The sequence below is a fragment of the Pristiophorus japonicus genome, unplaced genomic scaffold (genome assembly GCF_044704955.1).
Source record: "Pristiophorus japonicus isolate sPriJap1 unplaced genomic scaffold, sPriJap1.hap1 HAP1_SCAFFOLD_354, whole genome shotgun sequence".
NCBI classification, from domain to species: domain Eukaryota; kingdom Metazoa; phylum Chordata; class Chondrichthyes; family Pristiophoridae; genus Pristiophorus; species Pristiophorus japonicus.
In genome coordinates, this window is record NW_027253369.1 from 417068 (window position 1) to 437887 (window position 20820).

Below are 20820 nucleotides of genomic sequence, written 5' to 3' on the forward strand. Positions count from 1 at the left end.
GTGTGTTAGTGAGTGTGTGTCAGTGAGTGTGTGTTAGTGAGTGTGTGTCAGTGACCATGTGTCAGTGAGTGTTTCAGTGACTGTGACAGTGACTGAGGGTGTCAGTGAGCGTGTGTTCGTGAGCGTGTGTGAGTGAGTGTATCAGTGAGCGAATGTCAGTGAGTGTGTGTGAGTGAGTGTGTGTGAGTGAGTGAGTGTGTCAGTGCATGAGTGACAGTGAGCGAGTGTCAGTGAGTGTGTGTCAGTGAGTGTGTGTGAGTGAGTGTGTGTCATTGTGTGTATGCCAGTGAGTGTGTCAGTGACTGTGTCAGTGAGCGTGTGTCAGTGAGCGTGTGTCAGTGAATGTGTGTCAGTGAGCGAGTCAGTGAGCGTGTGTCAGTGAGTGTGTGCCAGTGAGTGTCTGTCAGTGAGCGTCTGTCAGTGATGTGTGTGTTAGTGAGCGTGTCAGTGAGTGTGTGTCAGTGAGTGAGCGTGTGAGTCAGTGAGTCAGTGAGAGTGACATTGAGTGTGTCTATGAGTGAGTGTGTCAGTGAGTGAGCGTGTCAGTGAGTGAGTCAGTGAGTGGGTCAGTGAGTCAGTGAGTGTGTCAATGAGTGAGTGAGTGTCAGTGAGTGTGTCAGTGAGTGAGTGTGTCGGTGAGCGAGTGTCAGTGAGTGTATGCCAGTGACTGTGTCAGTGAGCGTGTGTCAGCGACTGTGTGTCAGTGAGTGTGTCAGTGAGTGTGTCAGTGAGCATGTCAGTGAGTGTGTGTCAATGAGCGAGCCATGAGCTTAAATAAGTGAGCGCGTGTCAGTGAGTGTGTCAGTGAGCATATCAGTGAGTGTGTGTCAGTGAGTGTGTCAGTAAGCGTGTGTCAGTGAGCGTGTGTCAGTGAGTGTGTGTCAGTGAGCGTGTCAGTGAGCGTGTCAGTGAGCGTGTGTCAGTGAGCGTGTCAGTGAGCAAGTCTGTGAGAGTGTGTCAGTGAGTGTGTGTTAGCATGTCTGTGAGTGTGTCAGTGACCGAGTGTCAGTGAGCGAGTCAGTGAGCGTGTGTCAGTGAGTGTGTCAGTGAGCATGTATCAGTGAGTGTGTCAGTCAGTGTGTCAGTGAGTGTCAGTGAGCGAGTGTCAGTGAGTGAGTGTGTCAGTGAGCGTGTGTCAGTGAGTGAGTGTGTCAGTGAGCGTGTGTCAGTGAGCATGTCAGTGAGTTTGTGTCATTGAGTGTGTGCCAGTGAGTGAGCGTGTCAGTGAGTGAGTCAGTGAGAGTGACAGTGAGGTGTCAGTGAGTGAGTGTGTCATTGAGTGAGTCAGTGAGTGGGTCATTGGAGTGAGTGAGAGTGAATGTGAGAGTGGCAGTGAGAGTGACAGTGAGGGTGTCTTTGAGGGAGTGTCAGGGAGTGTGACAGTGAGTGAGGGTGTCGGTGAGTGCGTGTCAATAAGTGTGTCAGTGAGTGTGACAGTGTGTGTGACAGTGAGTGAGCGTGCCAGTGAGTGAGTGTGTGAGTGAGAGTGACAGTGAGTTTAATGGTGAGTGAGCATTACAGTGAGTGTGTGTCAGTGAGTGTGTGTCAGTGAGTGTGTGTCAGTGCGCGTGTCAGTGAGTGCATGTCAGTGAGCGTGTGTCAGTGAGAGTGACTTTGAGTGTGTCTGTGAGTGAGTGTGTCAGTGAGTGAGCATGTCTGTGAGTGAGTCAGTGAGTGGGTCAGTGAGTGAGTGAGAGTGAGAGTGAGTGTGTCTGTCAGGGAGCGTGCCAGTGAGTGTGCCAGTGAGCATGTCAATGAGTGAGTGAGTGAGTGAGTTTCAGTGAGTGTGTCAGTGACTGAGTGTGTCGGTGAGAGTGTGTCAATGAATGTGTCAGTGAGCACGTGTCAGTGAGTGTGTCAGTGAGTGTGACAGTGAGTGAGGGTGTCAGTGAGCGTGTGTCAGTGAGTGAGTGTGTCAGTGAATGAGTGTGTCAGTGAGTGTGTCATTGAGTGTGACAGTGGGCGTGACAGTGAACGAGCGTGTCAGCTAGTGAGTGTGTCAGTGAGTGTGTCAGTGAGTGAATGTGTGAGTGAGAGTGACAGTCAATTTGACAGTGAGTGAGCATGACAGTGAGTGTGTCAGGGAGTGTGTGTCAGTGAGCGAGTCAGTGAGTGTGTCAGTGAGTGTGTGTCAGTGAGCATGTTAGTGAGTGTGTGTCAGTGAGTGTATGTCAGTTAGCGTGTCAGTGAGTGTGTGTCAGTGTGTGTCAGTGAGCGTGTCAGTGAGTGTGTGTCAGTGAGTGAGCGTGTCAGTGAGTGAGTCAGTGAGAGTGACATTAAGTGTGTCTGTGAGTGAGTGTACCAGTGAGTGAGCATGTCAGTGAGTGAGTCAGTGAGTGGGTCAGTGAGTGAGTGAGAGTGACAGTGAGAGTGACAGTGAGTGTGTCTGTGAGGGAGCGTGCCAGTGAGTGTGTCAGGGAGCATGTCAATGAGTGAGTGAGTGAGTGTCAGTGAGTGTGTCAGTGAGTGAGTGCGTCGGTGAGAGTGTGTCAATGAGTGTGTCCGTGAGCATGTGTTAGTGAGTGTGTCAGTGAGTGTGACAGTGAGCGTGACAGTGAGCGAGTGTGTCAGGGAGTGAGTGTGTCAGTGAGAGTGTGTCTCATCTTCTAATGGACCAACATTTACTTTAGTCACTCTTTTCCATTTTATATATCTGTAAAAGCTTTTACTATCAGTGAGTGTGTGTCAGTGAGCGAGTGTCAGTGAGCGAGTCAGTGAGTGAGTGTGTCAGTGAGTGTGTCAGTGAGTGTGTGTCAGTGAGTGGGCATGTCAGTGAGTGGGCATGTCAGTGAGTGTGTGTCAGTGAGCATGTGTCAGTGAGTGCGTCAGTGAATGTGTGTCAATGAGTGAGTGAGAATGACAGTGAGAGTGACAGTGAGAGTGACAGTGAGTGTGTCTGTGAGGGAGCGTGCCAGTGAGTGTGCCAGTGAGCATGTCAATGAGTGAGTGAGTGAGTATCAGTGAATGTGTCAGTGAGTGAGTGTGTCAGTGAGAGTGTGTCAATGAGTGTGTCAGTGAGCGTGTGTCAGTGAGTGAGTGTGTCAGTGAGTGTGTCAGCGAGTGTGTCAGCGAGTGTGACAGCGAGTATGGCAGTGAGTGAGCGTGTCAGCGAGTGAGTGTGTCAGTGAGTGTGACAGTGGCTGTGATACTGAGTGAGCGTGACAGAGAGTGAGCGAGTGAGTGTGTCAGTGAGCGAGTGTCAGTGAGTGTGTCAGGAAGCGTGTGTCAGTGAGTGTGTGTCAGTGAGTGTGTGTCTGTGAGTGTGTGTGAGTGAGTGTGTCAGTAAGCGAGTGTCAGTGAGTGTGTTTCAGTGAGTCTGTGTCAGTGAGCGAGTCAGTGAGCGTGTGTCAGTGAGTGTGTCAGCGAGCATGTGTCAGTGAGTGCGTCAGTGAGCGTGTCAGTGAGTGAGTGTCTGTGAGTGTGTGTGAGTGAGTGTGTCAGTAAGCGAGTGTCAGTGAGTGTGTTTCAGTGAGTCTGTGTCAGTGAGCGAGTCAGTGAGAGTGTGTCAGTGAGTGTGTCAGCGAGCATGTGTCAGTGAGTGCGTCAGTGAGCGTGTCAGTGAGTGAGTGTCAGTGAGTGTGTGTCAGTGAGTGTGTCAGTGAGTGTGTGTCAGTGAGTGAGTGTTAGTGAGCCTGTCAGTGAGCGTGTCAGTGAGTGTGTGTCAATGAGCTTGTGTTAGTGAGCGTGTCAGTGAGTGTGTGTCAGTGAGCGTGTCAGTGAGTGTGTTAGTGAGCATGTGTCAGTGAGCGTGTCAGTGAGCGTGTCACTAAGTGTGTATCAGTGAGTGAGCGTGTCAGTGAGTGAGTCAGTGAGAGTGACAGTGAGTGAGTCAGTGAGTGGGTCATTGAGTGATTGAGAGTGAATGTGAGAGTGACAGTGAGTGTGTCTGTGAGGGAGCGTGCCAGTGAGTGTGCCAGTGAGCATGTCAATGAATGAGTGAGTCAGTGAGTGTGGCAGTGAGTGAGTGTGTCAGTGAGTGTGTGTCTGTGAGTGAGTCAGTGAGTGAGTGTCAGTGAGTGTGTGTCAGTGAGTGTGTCAGTGAGTGAGTGTCAGTGAGTGTGTTAGTGAGTGAGTGTGCCGGTGAGAGTGTGTCAGTGAGCGAGTGTCAGTGAGCGTGTGTCAGTGAGTCTGTCAGTGAGTGAGTGTGTCGGTGAGTGTGTGAGTGAGTGTGTGTCTGTGAGCGTGTGTGAGTGAGTGTGTCAGTGAGCGAGTGTCAGTGAGTGAGTGTCAGTGAGTGAGCGTGTCAGTGAGCGAGTCAGTGAGTGAGTCAGTGAGTGAGTCACTGAGTGGATCAGTGAGTGAGTGAGAGTGACAGTGAGAGTGACAGTGAGAGTGAGAGTGAGCATGTCAATGAGTGAGTGAGTCAGTGAGTGTGACAGTGAGTGAGGGTGTCAGTGAGCGTGTGTCTGTGAGTGTGTGTCAGTGAGCGTGTGTGAGTAAGTGTGTCAGTGAGCGAGTGTCAGTGAGCGTGTTAGTGAGTGTGTGTCAGTGAGCGTGTGTGAGTGAGTGTGTCAGTGAGCGAGTGTCAGTGAGTGAGTGTGTCAGTGAGTGTGTGTCAGTGAGTGGGTCAGTGAGCATGTCAGTGAGCGTGTGTCAGTGAGCGTGTCAATGAAGTGTGTCAGTGAGTGAGCATGTCAGTGAGTGAGTCAGGTGTGTATGACCGTGAGTGTGTCAGTGAGTGAGTGTGTCAGTGCGCGTGTGTCAGTGAGCGTGTCAGTGAGCGTGTCTCAGTGAGCGTGTCATTGAGTGTGTGTCAGTGAGTGAGCGTGTCAGTGAGTGTGTGTCAGTGAGTGAGCGTGTCAGTGAGTGAGTCAGTGAGTATGACAGTGAGTGTGTCAGTGAGTGAGTGTGTCAGTGAGTAGGTCATTGAGTGAGTGAGAGTGAATGTGAGAGTGACAGTGAGTGTGTGTTTGAGGGAGCGTGCCAGTGAGCATGCCAATGAGTGAGTGAGTCAGTGAGTGAGTGAGTGTCAGGGAGTGTGACAGTGGGTGTGACAGCGAGTGTGACAGCGAGTGACCGTGCCAGTGAGTGAGTGTGTGAGTGAGAGTGACAGTGAGTGAACAAGACAGTGAGTGTGTCAGGGAGTGTGTGTCAGTGTGTGACAGTGAGTGTGACAGTGAGTGACCATGCCAGTGAGTGAGTGTGTGAGTGAGCGTGCCAGTGAGTGAGTGTTCGAGTGAGCGTGCCAGTGAGTGAGTGTGTCAGTGAGCGTGACAGTGGAACCTGGGGGTCCTTGTGCATGGATCCCAAAAAGTTAGTTTGCAGGTGCAGCAGGTAATCAGGAAGGCGAATGGAATGTTGGCCTTCATTGCGAGAGGGATGGAGTACAAAAGCAGGGAGGTCCTGCTGCAACTGTATAGGGTATTGGTGAGGCCGCACCTGGAGTACTGCGTGCAGTTTTAGTCACCTTACTTAAGGAAGGATATATTGGCTTTGGAGGGGGTACAGAGACGATTCACGAGGCTGATTCCGGAGATGAGGGGGTTACCTTATGATGATAGATTGAGTAGACTGGGTCTTTACTCGTTGGAGTTCAGAAAGATGAAGGGTGATCTTATAGAAACATTTAAAATAATGAAAGGCATAGACAAGATAGAGGCAGAGAGGTTGTTTCCACTGGTCGGGGAGACTAGAACTAGGGAGCACAGCCTCAAAATACGGGGGAGCCAATTTAAAACCGAGTTGAGTAGAAATTTTTCCTCCCAGAGGGTTGTGAATCTGTGGAATTCTCTGCCCAAGGAAGCAGTTGAGGCTAGCTCATTGAATGTATTCAAGTCACAGATAGATAGATTTTTAACCAATAAGGGAATTAAGGGTTACGGGGAGCGGGTGGGTAAGTGGAGCTGAGTCCACGGCCAGATCAGCCATGATCTTGTTGAATGGTGGAGCAGGCTCGAGGGGCTAGATGGCCTACTCCTGTTCCTAATTCTTATGTTCTTACATTCTAGTGAGTGTGACAGTGAGTGTGTCAGGAAGTGTGTGTCAGTGAGTGACTCAGTGAGTGGGCATTTCAGTGAGCGTGTCAATGAATGTGTCAGTGAGCGGTTCAGTGAGTGTGTCAGTGAGTGAGTTAGTGAGTGGGTCAGTGAGTGAGTCAGTGAGTGAGTGTGTCAGTGAGTGTGCATGTAAGTGAGTGAGCGTGTCCGTGCGTGTGTCAGTGAGTGTGTCAGTGAGTTAGCGTGTCAGTGAATGAGTCAGTGAGTGGATCAGTGAGTGAGCGCGAGTGACAGTGAGAGTGACAGTGCAAGTGACAGTGAGTGTGTCTGTGAGGGAGCATGCCAGTGAGCATGCCAGTGAGCATGTCAATGAGTGAGTGGGTCAGTGAGTGAATGTCAGTGAGTGAGTGTGTCGGTGAGAGTGTGTCAGTAAGTGTGTCAGTGAGTGCGACAGTGAGTGAGGGTGTCAGTGAGCGTGTGTCTGTGAGCGTGTGTGAGTGAGTGTGTCAGTGAGCGTATCAGTGAGCGTGTCAGTGAGCGTGTGTCAGTGAGCGTGTCAGTGAGCAAGACTGTGAGTGTGTGTCAGTGAGTGTGTGTTAGCATGTCAGTGAGTGTGTCAGTGAGCGAGTGTCAGTGAGTGTGTGTCAGTGAATGTGTGTCAGTGAGTGTGTGTCAGTGAGCGAGTCAGTGAGCGTGTGTCAGTGAGTGTGTGTCAGTGAGTGTGACAGTGAGTGAGGGTGTCAGTGAGCGAGTGTCAGTGAGTGAGTGTGTCAGTGAGCATGTATCAGTGATTGTGTCAGTGAGTGTGACAGTGAGTGAGGGTGTCAGTGAGCGAGTGTCAGTGAGTGAGTGTGTCAGTGAGCGTGTGTCAGTGAGCATGTCAGTGAGTGAGTCAGTGAGAGTGACAGTGAGTGTGACAATGAGTGAGTGTGTAAGTGAGCGAGTGTCAGTGAGTGTGTCAGTGAGTGTGTGTGAGTGAGTGTGTCAGTGAGCGAGTGTCAGTGAGTGAGTGTGTCAGTGAGCGTGTCAGTGAGCGTGTGTCAGTGAGCTTGTCAGTGAGTGTGTCAGTGAGTGTGTGTCAGTGAGTGTGTGTCAATGAGCGAGCCACTGAGCGTGTGTCATTGAGCGTGTGCCATTGAGCGAGTGTCAGTAAGTGTGTCAGTGAGCGTGTGTCAGTGAGTGTGTGTCAGTGAGCGTGTCAGTGAGCGAATGTCAGTGAGTGAGTGTGTCAGTGAGCGTGTGTCAGTGAGCATGTCAGTGAGTGAGTCAATGAGAGTGTCAGTGAGTGTGACACTGAGTGAGCGTGTCAGTGAGCATGTGTCAGTGAGCTTGTCAGTGAGTGTGTGTCAGTGCGTGTGTGTCAGTGAGCGTGTCCGTGCGTGTGTCAGTGAGCGTGTGTCAGTGAGTGTGTCAGTGCGTGTGTGTCAGTGAGTGTGTGTCAGTGAGCGTGTCAGTGAGCGTGTGTCAGTGAGCGTGTCAGTGAGCGTGTGTCAGTGAGTGTGTCAGCGAGTGTGTCGGTGAGCGTGTGTCAGTGAGTGCGTTTCAGTGAGCGTGTCAATGAGTGTGTCAGTGAGCGGGTCACTGAGTGTGTCAATGAGTGAGCGTGTCAGTGAGTGTGTCAGTGAGTGTATCAGCATGCGTGGGTCAGTGAGTGTGTCAGTGAGTGTGTGTCAGTGAGTGTGTCAGCGCGCAAGTGTCAGTGAGTGTCGCAGTGAGCAAGTCAGTGAGCGTATGTCAGTGAGCGAGTGTCAGTGAGTGTGTGTCAGTGAGTGTATCAGTGAGCGTGTGTCAGTGAGCATGTGTCAGTGAGTGTGTCAGTGAGTGTGTTTCAGTGAGTATGTCAGTGAGTGTGTGTCAGTGAGTGTGTGTCATTGGGCGAGTATGTGAACGTGTGTCAGTGATTGTGCGTCAGTGTACGAGTGTCAGTGAGCGTGTCAGTGAGCGAGTGTCAGTGAGTGTGTCAGTTAGCGTGTGTCAGTGAGTGTGTTTCAGTGTGCGTGTCAATGAGTGTGTCAGTGAGCGGGTCAGTGATTGTGTCAATGAGTGAGCATGTCCGTGCGTGTGTCAGTGAGTGTGCCAGTGAGTGAGCGTGTCAGTGAATGAGTCAGTGAGTGGATCAGTGAGTGAGCGAGAGTGACAGTGAGAGTGAAAGTGAGAGTGTCTGTGAGGGAGCATGCCAGTGAGTGTGCCAGTGAGCATGTCAATGAGTGTGCGAGTCAGTGAGTGAATGTCAGTGAGTGAGTTCGTCGGTGAGAGTGTGTCAGTGAGTGTGTCAGTGAGTGAGTGTGTCGGTGAGAGTGTGTCAGTGAGTGTGTCAGAGAGCATGTGTCAGTGAGTGTTTCAGTGAGTGTGACAGTGAGTGAGGGTGTCAGTGAGTGTGTGTCAGTGAGCGTGTCAGTGAGCGAATGTCAGTGAGTGAGTGTGTCAGTGAGCATGTGTCAGTGAGCTTGTCAGTGAGTGTGTGTCAGTGAGTGTGTGTCAGTGAGCGTGTCCGTGCGTGTGTCAGTGAGCGTGTGTCAGTGAGTGTGTCAGTGCGTGTGTGTCAGTGAGTGTGTGTCAGTGAGCGTGTCAGTGAGCGTGTGTCAGTGAGCGTGTCAGTGAGCGTGTGTCAGTGAGTGTGTCAGTGAGTGTGTCGGTGAGCGTGTGTCAGTGAGTGCGTTTCAGTGAGCGTGTCAATGAGTGTGTCAGTGAGCGGGTCAGTGAGTGTGTCAATGAGTGAGCGTGTCAGTGAGTGTGTCAGTGAGTGTATCAGCACGCGTGGGTCAGTGAGTGTGTCAGTGAGTGTGTGTCAGTGAGTGTGTCAGCGCGCAAGTGTCAGTGAGTGTCGCAGTGAGCAAGTCAGTGAGCGTATGTCAGTGAGCGAGTGTCAGTGAGTGTGTGTCAGTGAGTGTATCAGTGAGCGTGTGTCAGTGAGCATGTGTCAGTGAGTGTGTCAGTGAGTGTGTTTCAGTGAGTATGTCAGTGAGTGTGTGTCAGTGAGTGTGTGTCATTGGGCGTGTATGTGAACGTGTGTCAGTGATTGTGCGTCAGTGTACGAGTGTCAGTGAGCGTGTCAGTGAGCGAGTGTCAGTGAGTGTGTCAGTTAGCGTGTGTCAGTGAGTGTGTTTCAGTGTGCGTGTCAATGAGTGTGTCAGTGAGCGGGTCAGTGATTGTGTCAATGAGTGAGCATGTCCGTGCGTGTGTCAGTGAGTGTGCCAGTGAGTGAGCGTGTCAGTGAATGAGTCAGTGAGTGGATCAGTGAGTGAGCGAGAGTGACAGTGAGAGTGAAAGTGAGAGTGTCTGTGAGGGAGCATGCCAGTGAGTGTGCCAGTGAGCATGTCAATGAGTGTGCGAGTCAGTGAGTGAATGTCAGTGAGTGAGTTCGTCGGTGAGAGTGTGTCAGTGAGTGTGTCAGTGAGTGAGTGTGTCGGTGAGAGTGTGTCAGTGAGTGTGTCAGAGAGCATGTGTCAGTGAGTGTTTCAGTGAGTGTGACAGTGAGTGAGGGTGTCAGTGAGTGTGTGTCAGTGAGCGTGTCAGTGAGCGAATGTCAGTGAGTGAGTGTGTCAGTGAGCGTGTGTCAGTGAGCATGTCAGTGAGTGAGTCAGTGAGAGTGTCAGTGAGTGTGACACTGAGTGAGCGTGTCAGTGAGCATGTGTCAGTGAGCTTGTCAGTGAGTGTGTGTCAGTGAGTGTGTGTCAGTGAGCGTGTCCGTGCGTGTGTCAGTGAGCGTGTGTCAGTGAGTGTGTCAGTGCGTGTGTGTCAGTGAGTGTGTGTCAGTGAGCGTGTGTCAGTGAGCGTGTCAGTGAGCGTGTGTCAGTGAGTGTGTCAGTGAGTGTGTCGGTGAGCGTGTGTCAGTGAGTGCGTTTCAGTGAGCGTGTCAATGAGTGTGTCAGTGAGCGGGTCGGTGAGTGTGTCAATGAGTGAGCGTGTCAGTGAGTGTGTCAGTGAGTGTATCAGCACGCGTGGGTCAGTGAGTGTGTCAGTGAGTGTGTGTCAGTGAGTGTGTCAGCGCGCAAGTGTCAGTGAGTGTCGCAGTGAGCAAGTCAGTGAGCGTATGTCAGTGAGCGAGTGTCAGTGAGTGTGTGTCAGTGAGTGTATCAGTGAGCGTGTGTCAGTGAGTGTGTCAGTGAGTGTGTTTCAGTGAGTATGTCAGTGAGTGTGTGTCAGTGAGTGTGTGTCATTGGGCGTGTATGTGAACGTGTGTCAGTGATTGTGCGTCAGTGTACGAGTGTCAGTGAGCGTGTCAGTGAGCGAGTGTCAGTGAGTGTGTCAGTTAGCGTGTGTCAGTGAGTGTGTTTCAGTGAGCGTGTCAATGAGTGTGTCAGTGAGCGGGTCAGTGATTGTGTCAATGAGTGAGCATGTCCGTGCATGTGTCAGTGAGTGTGCCAGTGAGTGAGCGTGTCAGTGAATGCGTCAGTGAGTGGATCAGTGAGTGAGCGAGAGTGACAGTGAGAGTGAAAGTGAGAGTGTCTGTGAGGGAGCATGCCAGTGAGTGTGCCAGTGAGCATGTCAATGAGTGTGCGAGTCAGTGAGTGAATGTCAGTGAGTGAGTTCGTCGGTGAGAGTGTGTCAGTGAGTGTGTCAGTGAGTGAGTGTGTCGGTGAGAGTGTGTCAGTGAGTGTGTCAGAGAGCATGTGTCAGTGAGTGTTTCAGTGAGTGTGACAGTGAGTGAGGGTGTCAGTGAGCGTGTGTCTGTGAGCGAGTGTGAGTGAGTGTGTCAGTGAGCGAGTGTCAGTGAGTGTGTGTCAGTGAGCATGTCAGTGAGTGTGTCAGTGAGTGTGTCAGTGAATGTGTGTCAATGAGCGAGCCAGTGAGTATGTGTTAGTGAGCGTGTGTCAGTGAGTGTGTCAATGAGCGTATCAGTGAGTGTGTGTCAGTGAGTGTGTCAGTGAGCATGTGTCAGTGAGCGTGTGTCAGTGAGTGCGTGTCAGTGAGTGTGTCAATGAGTATGACAGTGAGTGAGGGTGTCAGTGAACGTGTGTCAGTGAGCATGTCAGTGAGTTTGTGTCAGTGAGTGTGTGTCAGTGAGTGAGCGTGTCAGTGAGTGAGTCAGTGAGAGTGACAGTGTGTGTGACACTGAGTGAGTGTGTGTGAGTGAGTGTGTCAGTGAGTGAGTGTCAGTGAGTGAGTGTGTCAGTGAGCATGTGTCAGTGAGCGTGTGTCAGTGATCGTGTCAGTGAGTGTGTGCCAGTGAATGAGACAGTGAGAGTGACAGTGAGTGTGTCAGTGAGTGAGTGTGCCAGTGAGTGAGTCAGAGAGTGGGTCAGAGAGTGGGTCATTGAGTGAGTGAGAGTGAATGTGAGAGTGGCAATGAGAGTGACAGTGAGGGTGTCTTTGAGGGAACGTGCCGATGAGTGTGCCAGTGAGCATGTCAATGAGTGAGTGAGTCAGTGAGTGAGTGCCAGGGAGTGTGACAGTGAGTGAGGGTGTCGGTGAGTGTGTGTCAATGAGTGTGACAGTGAGTGTGACAGTGAGTGTGACAGTGAGTGAGCATGCCAGTGAGTGAGGTGTCGGTGAGTGTGTCAGTGAGTGTGTCAGTGAGTGTGACAGTGGGTGTGACAGTGAGTGAGCATGCCAGTGAGTGAGGTGTCGGTGAGTGTGTCAGTGAGTGTGTCAGTGAGTGTGACAGCGTGCCAGTGAGTGAGTGTGTGAGTGAGAGTGACAGTGAATTTGACGGTGAGTGAGCATGACAGTGAGTGTGTCAGGGAGTATGTGTCAGTGAGCGAGTCAGTGAGAGTGTCAGTGAGCAAGACTGTGAGTGTGTGTCAGTGAGTGTGTGTTAGCATGTCAGTGAGTGTGTCAGTGAGCGTGTGTCAGTGAATGTGTGTCAGTGAGTGTGTGTCAGTGAGCGAGTCAGTGAGCGTGTGTCAGTGAGTGTGTGTCAGTGAGTGTGACAGTGAGTGAGGGTGTCAGTGAGCGAGTGTCAGTGAGTGAGTGTGTCAGTGAGCATGTATCAGTGATTGTGTCAGTGAGTGTGACAGTGAGTGAGGGTGTCAGTGAGCGAGTGTCAGTGAGTGAGTGTGTCAGTGAGCGTGTGTCAGTGAGCATGTCAGTGAGTGAGTCAGTGAGAGTGACAGTGAGTGTGACAATGAGTGAGTGTGTAAGTGAGCGAGTGTCAGTGAGTGTGTCAGTGAGTGTGTGTGAGTGAGTGTGTCAGTGAGCGAGTGTCAGTGAGTGAGTGTGTCAGTGAGCGTGTCAGTGAGCGTGTGTCAGTGAGCTTGTCAGTGAGTGTGTCAGTGAGTGTATGTCAGTGAGTGTGTGTCAATGAGCGAGCCACTGAACGTGTGTCATTGAGCGTGTGTCATTGAGCGAGTGTCAGTAAGTGTGTCAGTGAGCGTGTGTCAGTGAGTGTGTGTCAGTGAGCGTGTCAGTGAGCGAATGTCAGTGAGTGAGTGTGTCAGTGAGCGTGTGTCAGTGAGCATGTCAGTGAGTGAGTCAGTGAGAGTGTCAGTGAGTGTGACACTGAGTGAGCGTGTCAGTGAGCATGTGTCAGTGAGCTTGTCAGTGAGTGTGTGTCAGTGAGTGTGTGTCAGTGAGCGTGTCCGTGAGCGTGTGTCAGTGAGTGTGTCAGTGCGTGTGTGTCAGTGAGTGTGTGTCAGTGAGCGTGTCAGTGAGCGTGTGTCAGTGAGCGTGTCAGTGAGCGTGTGTCAGTGAGTGTGTCAGTGAGTGTGTCGGTGAGCGTGTGTCAGTGAGTGTGTTTCAGTGAGCGTGTCAATGAGTGTGTCAGTGAGCGGGTCAGTGAGTGTGTCAATGAGTGAGCGTGTCAGTGAGTGTGTCAGTGAGTGTATCAGCACGCGTGGGTCAGTGAGTGTGTCAGTGAGTGTGTGTCAGTGAGTTTGTCAGCACGCGTGGGTCAGTGAGTGTGTCAGCGCGCAAGTGTCAGTGAGTGTCGCAGTGAGCAAGTCAGTGAGCGTATGTCAGTGAGCGAGTGTCAGTGAGCGGGCGTGCCAGTGAGTGTGTGTCAGTGTGTGTATCAGTGAGGCGTGTGTCAGTGAGCATGTGTCAGTGAGTGTGTCAGTGAGTGTGTTTCAGTGAGTATGTCAGTGAGTGTGTGTCAGTGAGTGTGTGTCATTGGGCGAGTATGTGAACGTGTGTCAGTGATTGTGCGTCAGTGTACGAGTGTCAGTGAGCGTGTCAGTGAGCGAGTGTCAGTGAGTGTGTCAGTGAGCGTGTGTCAGTGAGTGTGTTTCAGTGAGCGTGTCAATGAGTGTGTCAGTGAGCGGGTCAGTGATTGTGTCAATGAGTGAGCATGTCCGTGCGTGTGTCAGTGAGTGTGCCAGTGAGTGAGCGTGTCAGTGAATGAGTCAGTGAGTGGATCAGTGAGTGAGCGAGAGTGACAGTGAGAGTGAAAGTGAGAGTGTCTGTGAGGGAACATGCCAGTGAGTGTGCCAGTGAGCATGTCAATGAGTGTGCGAGTCAGTGAGTGAATGTCAGTGAGTGAGTTCGTCGGTGAGAGTGTGTCAGTGAGTGTGTCAGTGAGTGAGTGTGTCGGTGAGAGTGTGTCAGTGAGTGTGTCAGAGAGCATGTGTCAGTGAGTGTTTCAGTGAGTGTGACAGTGAGTGAGGGTGTCAGTGAGCGTGTGGCTGTGAGCGAGTGTGAGTGAGTGTGTCAGTGAGCGAGTGTCAGTGAGTGTATGTCAGTGAGCATGTCAGTGAGTGTGTCAGTGAGTGTGTCAGTGAATGTGTGTCAATGAGCGTATCAGTGAGTGTGTGTCAGTGAGTGTGTCAGTGAGCATGTGTCAGTGAGCGTGTGTCAGTGAGTGCGTGTCAGTGAGTGTGTCAATGAGTATGACAGTGAGTGAGGGTGTCAGTGAACGTGTGTCAGTGAACGTGTCAGTGAGTTTGTGTCAGTGAGTGTGTGTCAGTGAGTGAGCGTGTCAGTGAGTGAGTCAGTGAGAGTGACAGTGTGTGTGACACTGAGTGAGTGTGTCAGTGAGAGAGTGTCAGTGTGTGTGTGTGTCAGTGAGCGTGTCAGTGAGCGTGTGTCAGTGAGCATGTCAGTGAGTGTGTGTCAGTGAGCGTGTGTGAGTGAGTGTGTCAGTGAGTGAGTGTCAGTGAGTGAGTGTGTCAGTGAGCGTGTGTCAGTGCGCGTGTCAGTGAGTGTGTGCCAGTGAGTGAGACAGTGAGAGTGACAGTGAGTGTGTCAGTGAGTGAGTGTGTCAGTGAGTGAGTCATAGAGTGGGTCATTGAGTGAGTGAGAGTGAATGTGAGAGTGGCAATGAGAGTGACAGTGAGGGTGTCTTTGAGGGAACGTGCCAATGGGTGTGCCAGTGAGCATGTCAATGAGTGAGTGAGTCAGTGAGTGAGTGCCAGGGAGTGTGACAGTGAGTGAGGGCGTCGGCGAGTGTGTGTCAATGAGTGTGACAGTGAGTGTGACAGTGAGTGTGACAGTGAGTGAGCATGCCAGTGAGTGAGGTGTCGGTGAGTGTGTCAGTGAGTGTGAGAGTGAGTGTGACAGTGGGTGTGACAGTGAGTGAGCATGCCAGTGAGTGAGGTGTCGGTAAGTGTGTCAGTGAGTGTGTCAGTGAGTGTGACAGCGAGTGAGCGTGCCAGTGAGTGAGTGTGTGAGTGAGAGTGACAGTGAGTTTGATGGTGAGTGAGCATGACAGTGAGTGTGTCAGGGAGTATGTGTCAGTGAGCGAGTCAGTGAGAGTGTCAGTGAGTGTGTGCCAGTGATCATGTCAATGAGTGAGTGAGTCAGTGAGCGTGTGTCAGTGAGTGTGTGTCAGTGAGTGTGTGTCAGTGAGCGTGTGTCAGTGAGCGTGTCAGTAAGTGTGTGACAGTGAGCGTGTGTCAGTGAGTGTGCGTCAGTGAGTGTGTGTCAGTGATTGAGCGTGTCAGTGAGTGAGTCAGTGAGAGTGACATTGAGTGTGTCTGTGAGTGAGTGTGTCAGTGAGTGAGTGGGTCAGTGAGTGAGTGAGAGTGACAGTGAGAGTGGCAGTGAGTGTGTCTGTGAGGGAGCATGCCAGTGAGTGTGCCAGTGAGCATGTCAATGAGTGAGTGAGTGAGTGAGTGTCAGTGAGTGTGTCAGTGAGTGAGTGTGTCGGTGAGAGTGTGTCAATGAGTGTGTCAGTGAGCATGCGTCAGTGAGTGAGGGTGTCAGTGAGCGTGTGTCAGTGAGTGAGTGTGTCAGTGACTGTGTCAGAGAGTGTGACAGTAGGCGTGACGGTGAGCGAGCGTGTCAGCGAGTGAGTGTGTCAGTGAGTGTGTAAGTGAGAGAGCATGCCAGTGAGTGAGTTTGTGAGTGAGAGTGACAGTGAGTTTGATGGTGAGTGAGCATGACGGTGAGTGTGTCAGGGAGTGTGTTTCAGTGAGCGAGTCAGTGAGTGTGTCAGTGAGCGTGTGTCAGTGAGCGTGTGTCAGTGAGCATGTGTCAGTGAGTGTGTGTCAGTGAGTGAGCTTGTCAGTGAGTGAGTCAGTGAGAGTGACATTGAGTGTGTCTGTGAGTGAGTGTGTCAGTGTGTGACCGTGTCAGTGAGTGAGTCAGTGAGTGGGTCAGTGAGTGAGTGAGAGTGACAGTGAGAATGACAGTGAGTGTGTCTGTAAGGGAGCATGCCAGTGAGTGTGCCAGTGAGCATGTCAATGAGTGAGTGAGTCAGTGAGTGAGTGTCAGTGAGTGAGTGTGTCGGTGGGAGTGTGTCAGTGAGTGTGTCAGTGAGCATGTTTCAGTCAGTATGCCAGTGAGTGTGACAGTGAGTGAGGGTGTCAGTGAGCGTGTGTCAGTGAGTGAGTGTGTCAGTGAGTGTGTCATTGAGCGTGACAGTGGGCGTGACAGTGAGCGAGCATGTCAGCGAATGAGTGTGTTAGTGAGTGTGTCAGTAAGTGAGCGTGCCAGTGAGTGAGTGTGTGAGTGAGAGTGACAGTGAGTTTAACGGTGAGTGAGCATTACAGTGAGTGTGTCAGGGAGGATGTGTCAGTGAGCGAGTCAGTGAGTATGTCAGTGAGTGTGTGTCAGTGAGCATGTCAATGAGTGAGTGTGTCAGTGAGCAAGTCAGTGAGTGTGTGTCAGTGAGTGTGTGTCAGTGAGCGTGTGTCAGTGAGTGTGTGCCAGTGAGTGAGTCAATGAGTGGGTCAGTGAGTGAGTGAGAGTGAAAGTGAGAGTGACAGTGAGTGTGTCTGTGAGGGAGCATGCAGGAGAGTGTGCCAGTGAGCATGTGAATGAGTGAGTGAGTGAGTGAGTGTCAGTGAGTGTGTCAGTAAGTGAGTGTGTTGGTGAGTGTGTGTCAATGAGTGTGTCAGTGAGCATGTGTCAGTGAGTGTGACAGTGAGTGAGGGTGTCAGTGAGCGTGTGTCAGTGAGTGAGTGTGTCAGTGAGTGTGTCAGTGAGTGTGACAGTGGGCGTGACAGTGAGCGAGCGTGTCAGCGAGTGAGTGTGTCAGTGAGTGTGTAAGTGAGAGAGCGTGCCAGTGAGTGAGTTTGTGAGTGAGAGTGACAGTGAGTTTGATGGTGAGTGAGCATGACGGTGAGTGTGTCAGGGAGTGTGTTTCACTGAGCGAGTCAGTGAGTGTGTCAGTGAGCGTGTGTCAGTGAGCGTGTGTCAGTGAGTGTGGGTCAGTGAGTGTGTGTCAGTGAGTGAGCTTGTCAGTGAGTGCGTCAGTGAGAGTGAAATTGAGTGTGTCTGTGAGTGAGTGTGTCAGTGTGTGACCGTGTCAGTGAGTGAGTCAGTGAGTGGGTCAGTGAGTGAGTGAGAGTGACAGTGAGAGTGACAGTGAGTGTGTTTGTAAGGGAGCATGCCAGTGAGTGTGCCAGTGAGCATGTCAATGAGTGAGTGAGTCAGTGAGTGAGTGTCAGTGAGTGAGTGTGTCGGTGGGAGTGTGTCAGTGAGCATGTTTCAGTGAGTATGTCAGTGAGTGTGACAGTGAGTGATGGTGTCAGTGAGCGTATGTCAGTGAGTGAGTGTGTCAGTGAGTGTGTCATTGAGCGTGACAGTGGGCGTGACAGTGAGCGAGCATGTCAGCGAATGAGTGTGTTAGTGAGTGTGTCAGTGAGTGAGCGTGCCAGTGAGTGAGTTTGTGAGTGAGAGTGACAGTGATTTTGACGGTGAGTGAGCATTACAGTGAGTGTGTCAGGGAGGATGTGTCAGTGAGCGAGTCAGTGAGTGTGTCAGTGAGTGTGTGTCAGTGAGCATGTCAATGAGTGAGTGTGTCAGTGAGCAAGTCAGTGAGTGTGTGTCAGTGAGTGTGTGTCAGTGAGCGTGTGTCAGTGAGTGTGTGCCAGTGAGTGAGTCAATGAGTGGGTCAGTGAGTGAGTGAGAGTGAAAGTGAGAGTGACAGTGAGTGTGTCTGTGAGGGAGCATGCAGGAGAGTGTGCCAGTGAGCATGTCAATGAGTGAGTGAGTGAGTGTCAGTGAGTGTGTCAGTGAGTGAGTGTGTCGGTGAGTGTGTGTCAATGAGTGTGTCAGTGAGCATGTGTCAGTGAGTGTGTCAGTGAGTTTGACAGTGAGTGAAGGTGTCAGTGAGCGTGTGTCAGTGAGTGAGTGTGTCAGTGAGATTGTCAGTGAGTGTGACAGTGGGCGTGACAGTGAGCGAGCGTGTCAGCGAGTGAGTGTGTCAGTGAGTGTGACAGCAAGTGTGATAGTGAGTGAGCTTGACAGTGAGTGAGCATGTCAGTGAGTGATTTAGCAAGTGTGTCAGTGAGTGAGTCAGTCAGTGAGTGAGTGTGTCAGTGAGTGTGCGTGTAAGTGAGTGAGTGAGTCCGTGCGTGTGTCAGTGAGTGTGTCAGTGAGTGAGCGTGTCAGTGAAGGAGTCAGTGAGTGGATCAGTGAGTGAGCGAGAGTGACAGTGAGAGTGACAGTGAGAGTGACCGTGAGTGTGTCTGTGAGGGAGCATGCCAGTGAGTGTGCCAGTGAGCATGTCAATGAGTGTGTCAGTCAGTGAGTGAATGTCAGTGAGTGAGTGTGTCGCTAAGACTGTGTCAGTGAGTGTGTCAATGAGTGAGTGTGTCGGTGAGAGTGTCAGTGAGTGTTTCAGTGAGCATGCGTCAGTGAGTGTTTCAGTGAGTGTGACAGTGACTGAGGGTGTCAGTGAGTGTGTGTTTGTGAGCGTGTGTGAGTGAGTGTGTCAGTGAGCGAGTGTCAGTGAGTGTGTGTCAGTGAGCGTGTGTCAGTGAGTGAGTGTGTCAGTGAGCGAGTGTCAGTGAGCGAGTGTCAGTGAGTGTGTGTCAGTGAGCGTGTGTCAGTGAGTGTGTGTCAGTGAGCGAGTGTCAGTGAGCGGGTGTGTCAGTGAGCGAGTGTCAGTGAGTGAGTGTGTCAGTGAGCGTGTGTCAGTGAGTGTATGCCAGTGAGTGTGTCATTGACTGTGTCAGTGAGTGTGTGTCAGTGAGCGTGTGTCAGTGAGTGTGTGTCAGTGCGCGTGTGTCAGTGAGTGTGTCAGTGAGAGTGACATTAAGTGTGTCTGTGAGTGAGTGTGTCAGTGAGCGTGCCAGTGAGTGTGTGTCAGTGAGCGTGTGTCAGTGAGTGTGTGTCAGTGAGTGTGTGTCAGTGAGCGTGTCAGTGAGTGTGTGTCAGTGAGTGTGTGTCAGTGAGTGAGCGTGTCAACGAGTGAGTCAGTGAGCGTGACATTGAGTGTGTCTGTGAGTGAGTGTGTCAGTGAGTGAGCGTGTCAGTGAGTGAGTCAGTGAGTGGGTCAGTGAGTGAGTGAGAGTGACAGTGAGAGTGACAGTGAGTGTGTCTGTGAGGGAGCATGCCAGTGAGTGGGCCAGTGATCATGTCAATGAGTGAGTGAGTGAGTGTCAGTGAGTGTGTCAGTGAGTGAGTGTGTCGGTGAGTGTGTCAGTGAGTGTGACAGTGGGCGTGAGTGTGAGCTAGCATGTCAGTGAGTGAGTGTGTCAGTGAGTGTGACAGCAAGTGTAATAATGAGTGAGTTTGACAGTGAGTGAGTGTGTCAGTGAGTGCGTCAGTGAGTGCGTCTGTCGGTGAGAGTGTATCAGTGAGTGTGTCAGTGAGCATGTGTCAGTGAGTGTTTTAGTTAGTGTGACAGTGAGTGAGGGTGTCAGTGAGCATGTGTCCGTGAGCGTGTGTGAGTGAGTGTGTCAGTGAGCGAGTGTCAATGAGTGTGTGTCAGTGAGCGTGTGAGTGAGTGAGTGTGTCAGTGAGCGAGCGTCAGTGAGCGAGTGTCAGTGAGTGTGTGTCAGTGAGTGTGTGTGAGTGCGTGTGTCAGTGAGCGAGTATCAGTGAGTGAGTGTCAGTGAACGAGAGTCAATGAGTGTGTGTCAGTGAGTGTATGACAGTGAGTGTGTCAGTGACTGTGTCAGTGAGCGTGTGCCAGTGAGCGTGTGTCAGCGAGTGTGTGTCAGTGAGTGTGTATCAGTGAGTGTGTCATTGAGTGTGTCAGTGAGCATGTCAGTGAGTGTGTCAGTGAGTGTGCGTCAATGAGCGAGCCAGTGAGCGTGTGTTAGTGATCGTATGTCAGTGAGTGTGTCAGTGAGCGTATCAGTGAGTGTGTGTCAGTGAGTGTCAGTGAGCGTGTGTCAGTGACCGAGTGTCAGTGAGTGTATCAGTGAGCATGTATCAGTGAGTGTGTCAGTGAGTGTGACAGTGAGTGAGGGTGTCAGTGAGCGAGTGTCAGTGAGGGAGTGTGTCAGTGAGCATGTGCCAGTGAGCGTGTGTCAGTGAGTGTGTCAGTGAGCATGTATCAGTGAGTGTGTCAGTGAGTGTAACAGTGAGTGAGGGTGTCAGTGAGCGAGTGTCAGTGAGTGAGTGTGTCAGTGAGCGTGTGTCAGTGAGCATGTCAGTGAGTTTGTGTCAGTGAGTGTGTGTCAGTGAGTGAGTGTGTCAGTGAGTGAGTCAGTGAGAGTGACAGTGAGTTGTCAGTGAGTGAGTGTGTCAGTGAGTGAGTCAGTGAGTGGGTCATTTAGTGAGTGAGAGTGAATGTGAGAGTGGCAGTGAGAGTGACAGTGAGGGTGTCTTTGAGGGAGCGTTACAGTGAGTGTGCCGGTGCGTGAGTGTGTCAGTGAGAGTGTGTCAGTGAGTGTGTCAGTGAGTGTGTCAGTGAGTGTGTGCCAGTGAGTGTGTGTCAGTGAGTGTATGTCAGTGAGTGTGTCAGTGACTGTGTCAGTGAGCGTGTGTCAGTTAGCGTGTGTCAGTGAGTGTGTGTCGGTGAGTGTGTCACTGAGCATGTCAGTGAGTGTGTGTCGGTGAGTGTGTCAGTGAGTGTGTCGCTGAGCATGTCAGTGAGTGTGTGTGAGTGAGTGAGTGTGTCAGTGAGCGAGTGTCAGTGAGTGTGTGTCAGTGAGCGTGTGTGAGTGAGTGTGTCAGTGAGCGAGTGTCAGTGAGCGGATGTGTCAGTGAGCGAGAGTCAGTGAGCGAGTGTGTCAGTGAGCGTGTGTCAGTGAGTGTGTGTCAGTGAGTGTATGCCAGTGAGTGTGTCAGTGACTGTGTCAGTGAGCGTGTGTCAGTGAGCGTGTGTCAGTGAGCGAGTCAGTGAGCGTGTGTCAGTGAGTGACCGTGTCAGTGAGTGAGTCAGTGAGAGTGAAATTGAGTGTGTCTGTGAGGGAGTGTGTCAGTGAGTGAGCGTGTCAGTGAGTGAGTCAGTGAGAGTGACATTGAGTGTGTATGTGAGTGAGTGTGTCAGTAAGTGAGCGTGTCAGTGAGTGAGTCAGTGAGTGGGTCAGTGAGTGAGTAAGAGTGACAGTGAGAGTGACAGTGAGTGTGTCTGTGAGGGAGCATGCCAGTGTGTGTGCCAGTGAGCATGTCAATGAGTGAGTGAGTGAGTGTCAGTGAGTGTGTCAGTGAGTGAGTGTGTCGGTGAGAGTGGGTCAATGAGTGTGTCAGTGAGCATGTGTCAGTGAGTGTGTCAGTGAGTGTGAAAGTGAGTGAGGGTGTCAGTGAGTGTGTGTCAGTGAGTGAGTGTGTCAGTGAGTGTGTCAGTGAGTGTGACAGTGGGCGTGAGAGTGAGCGAGCATGTCAG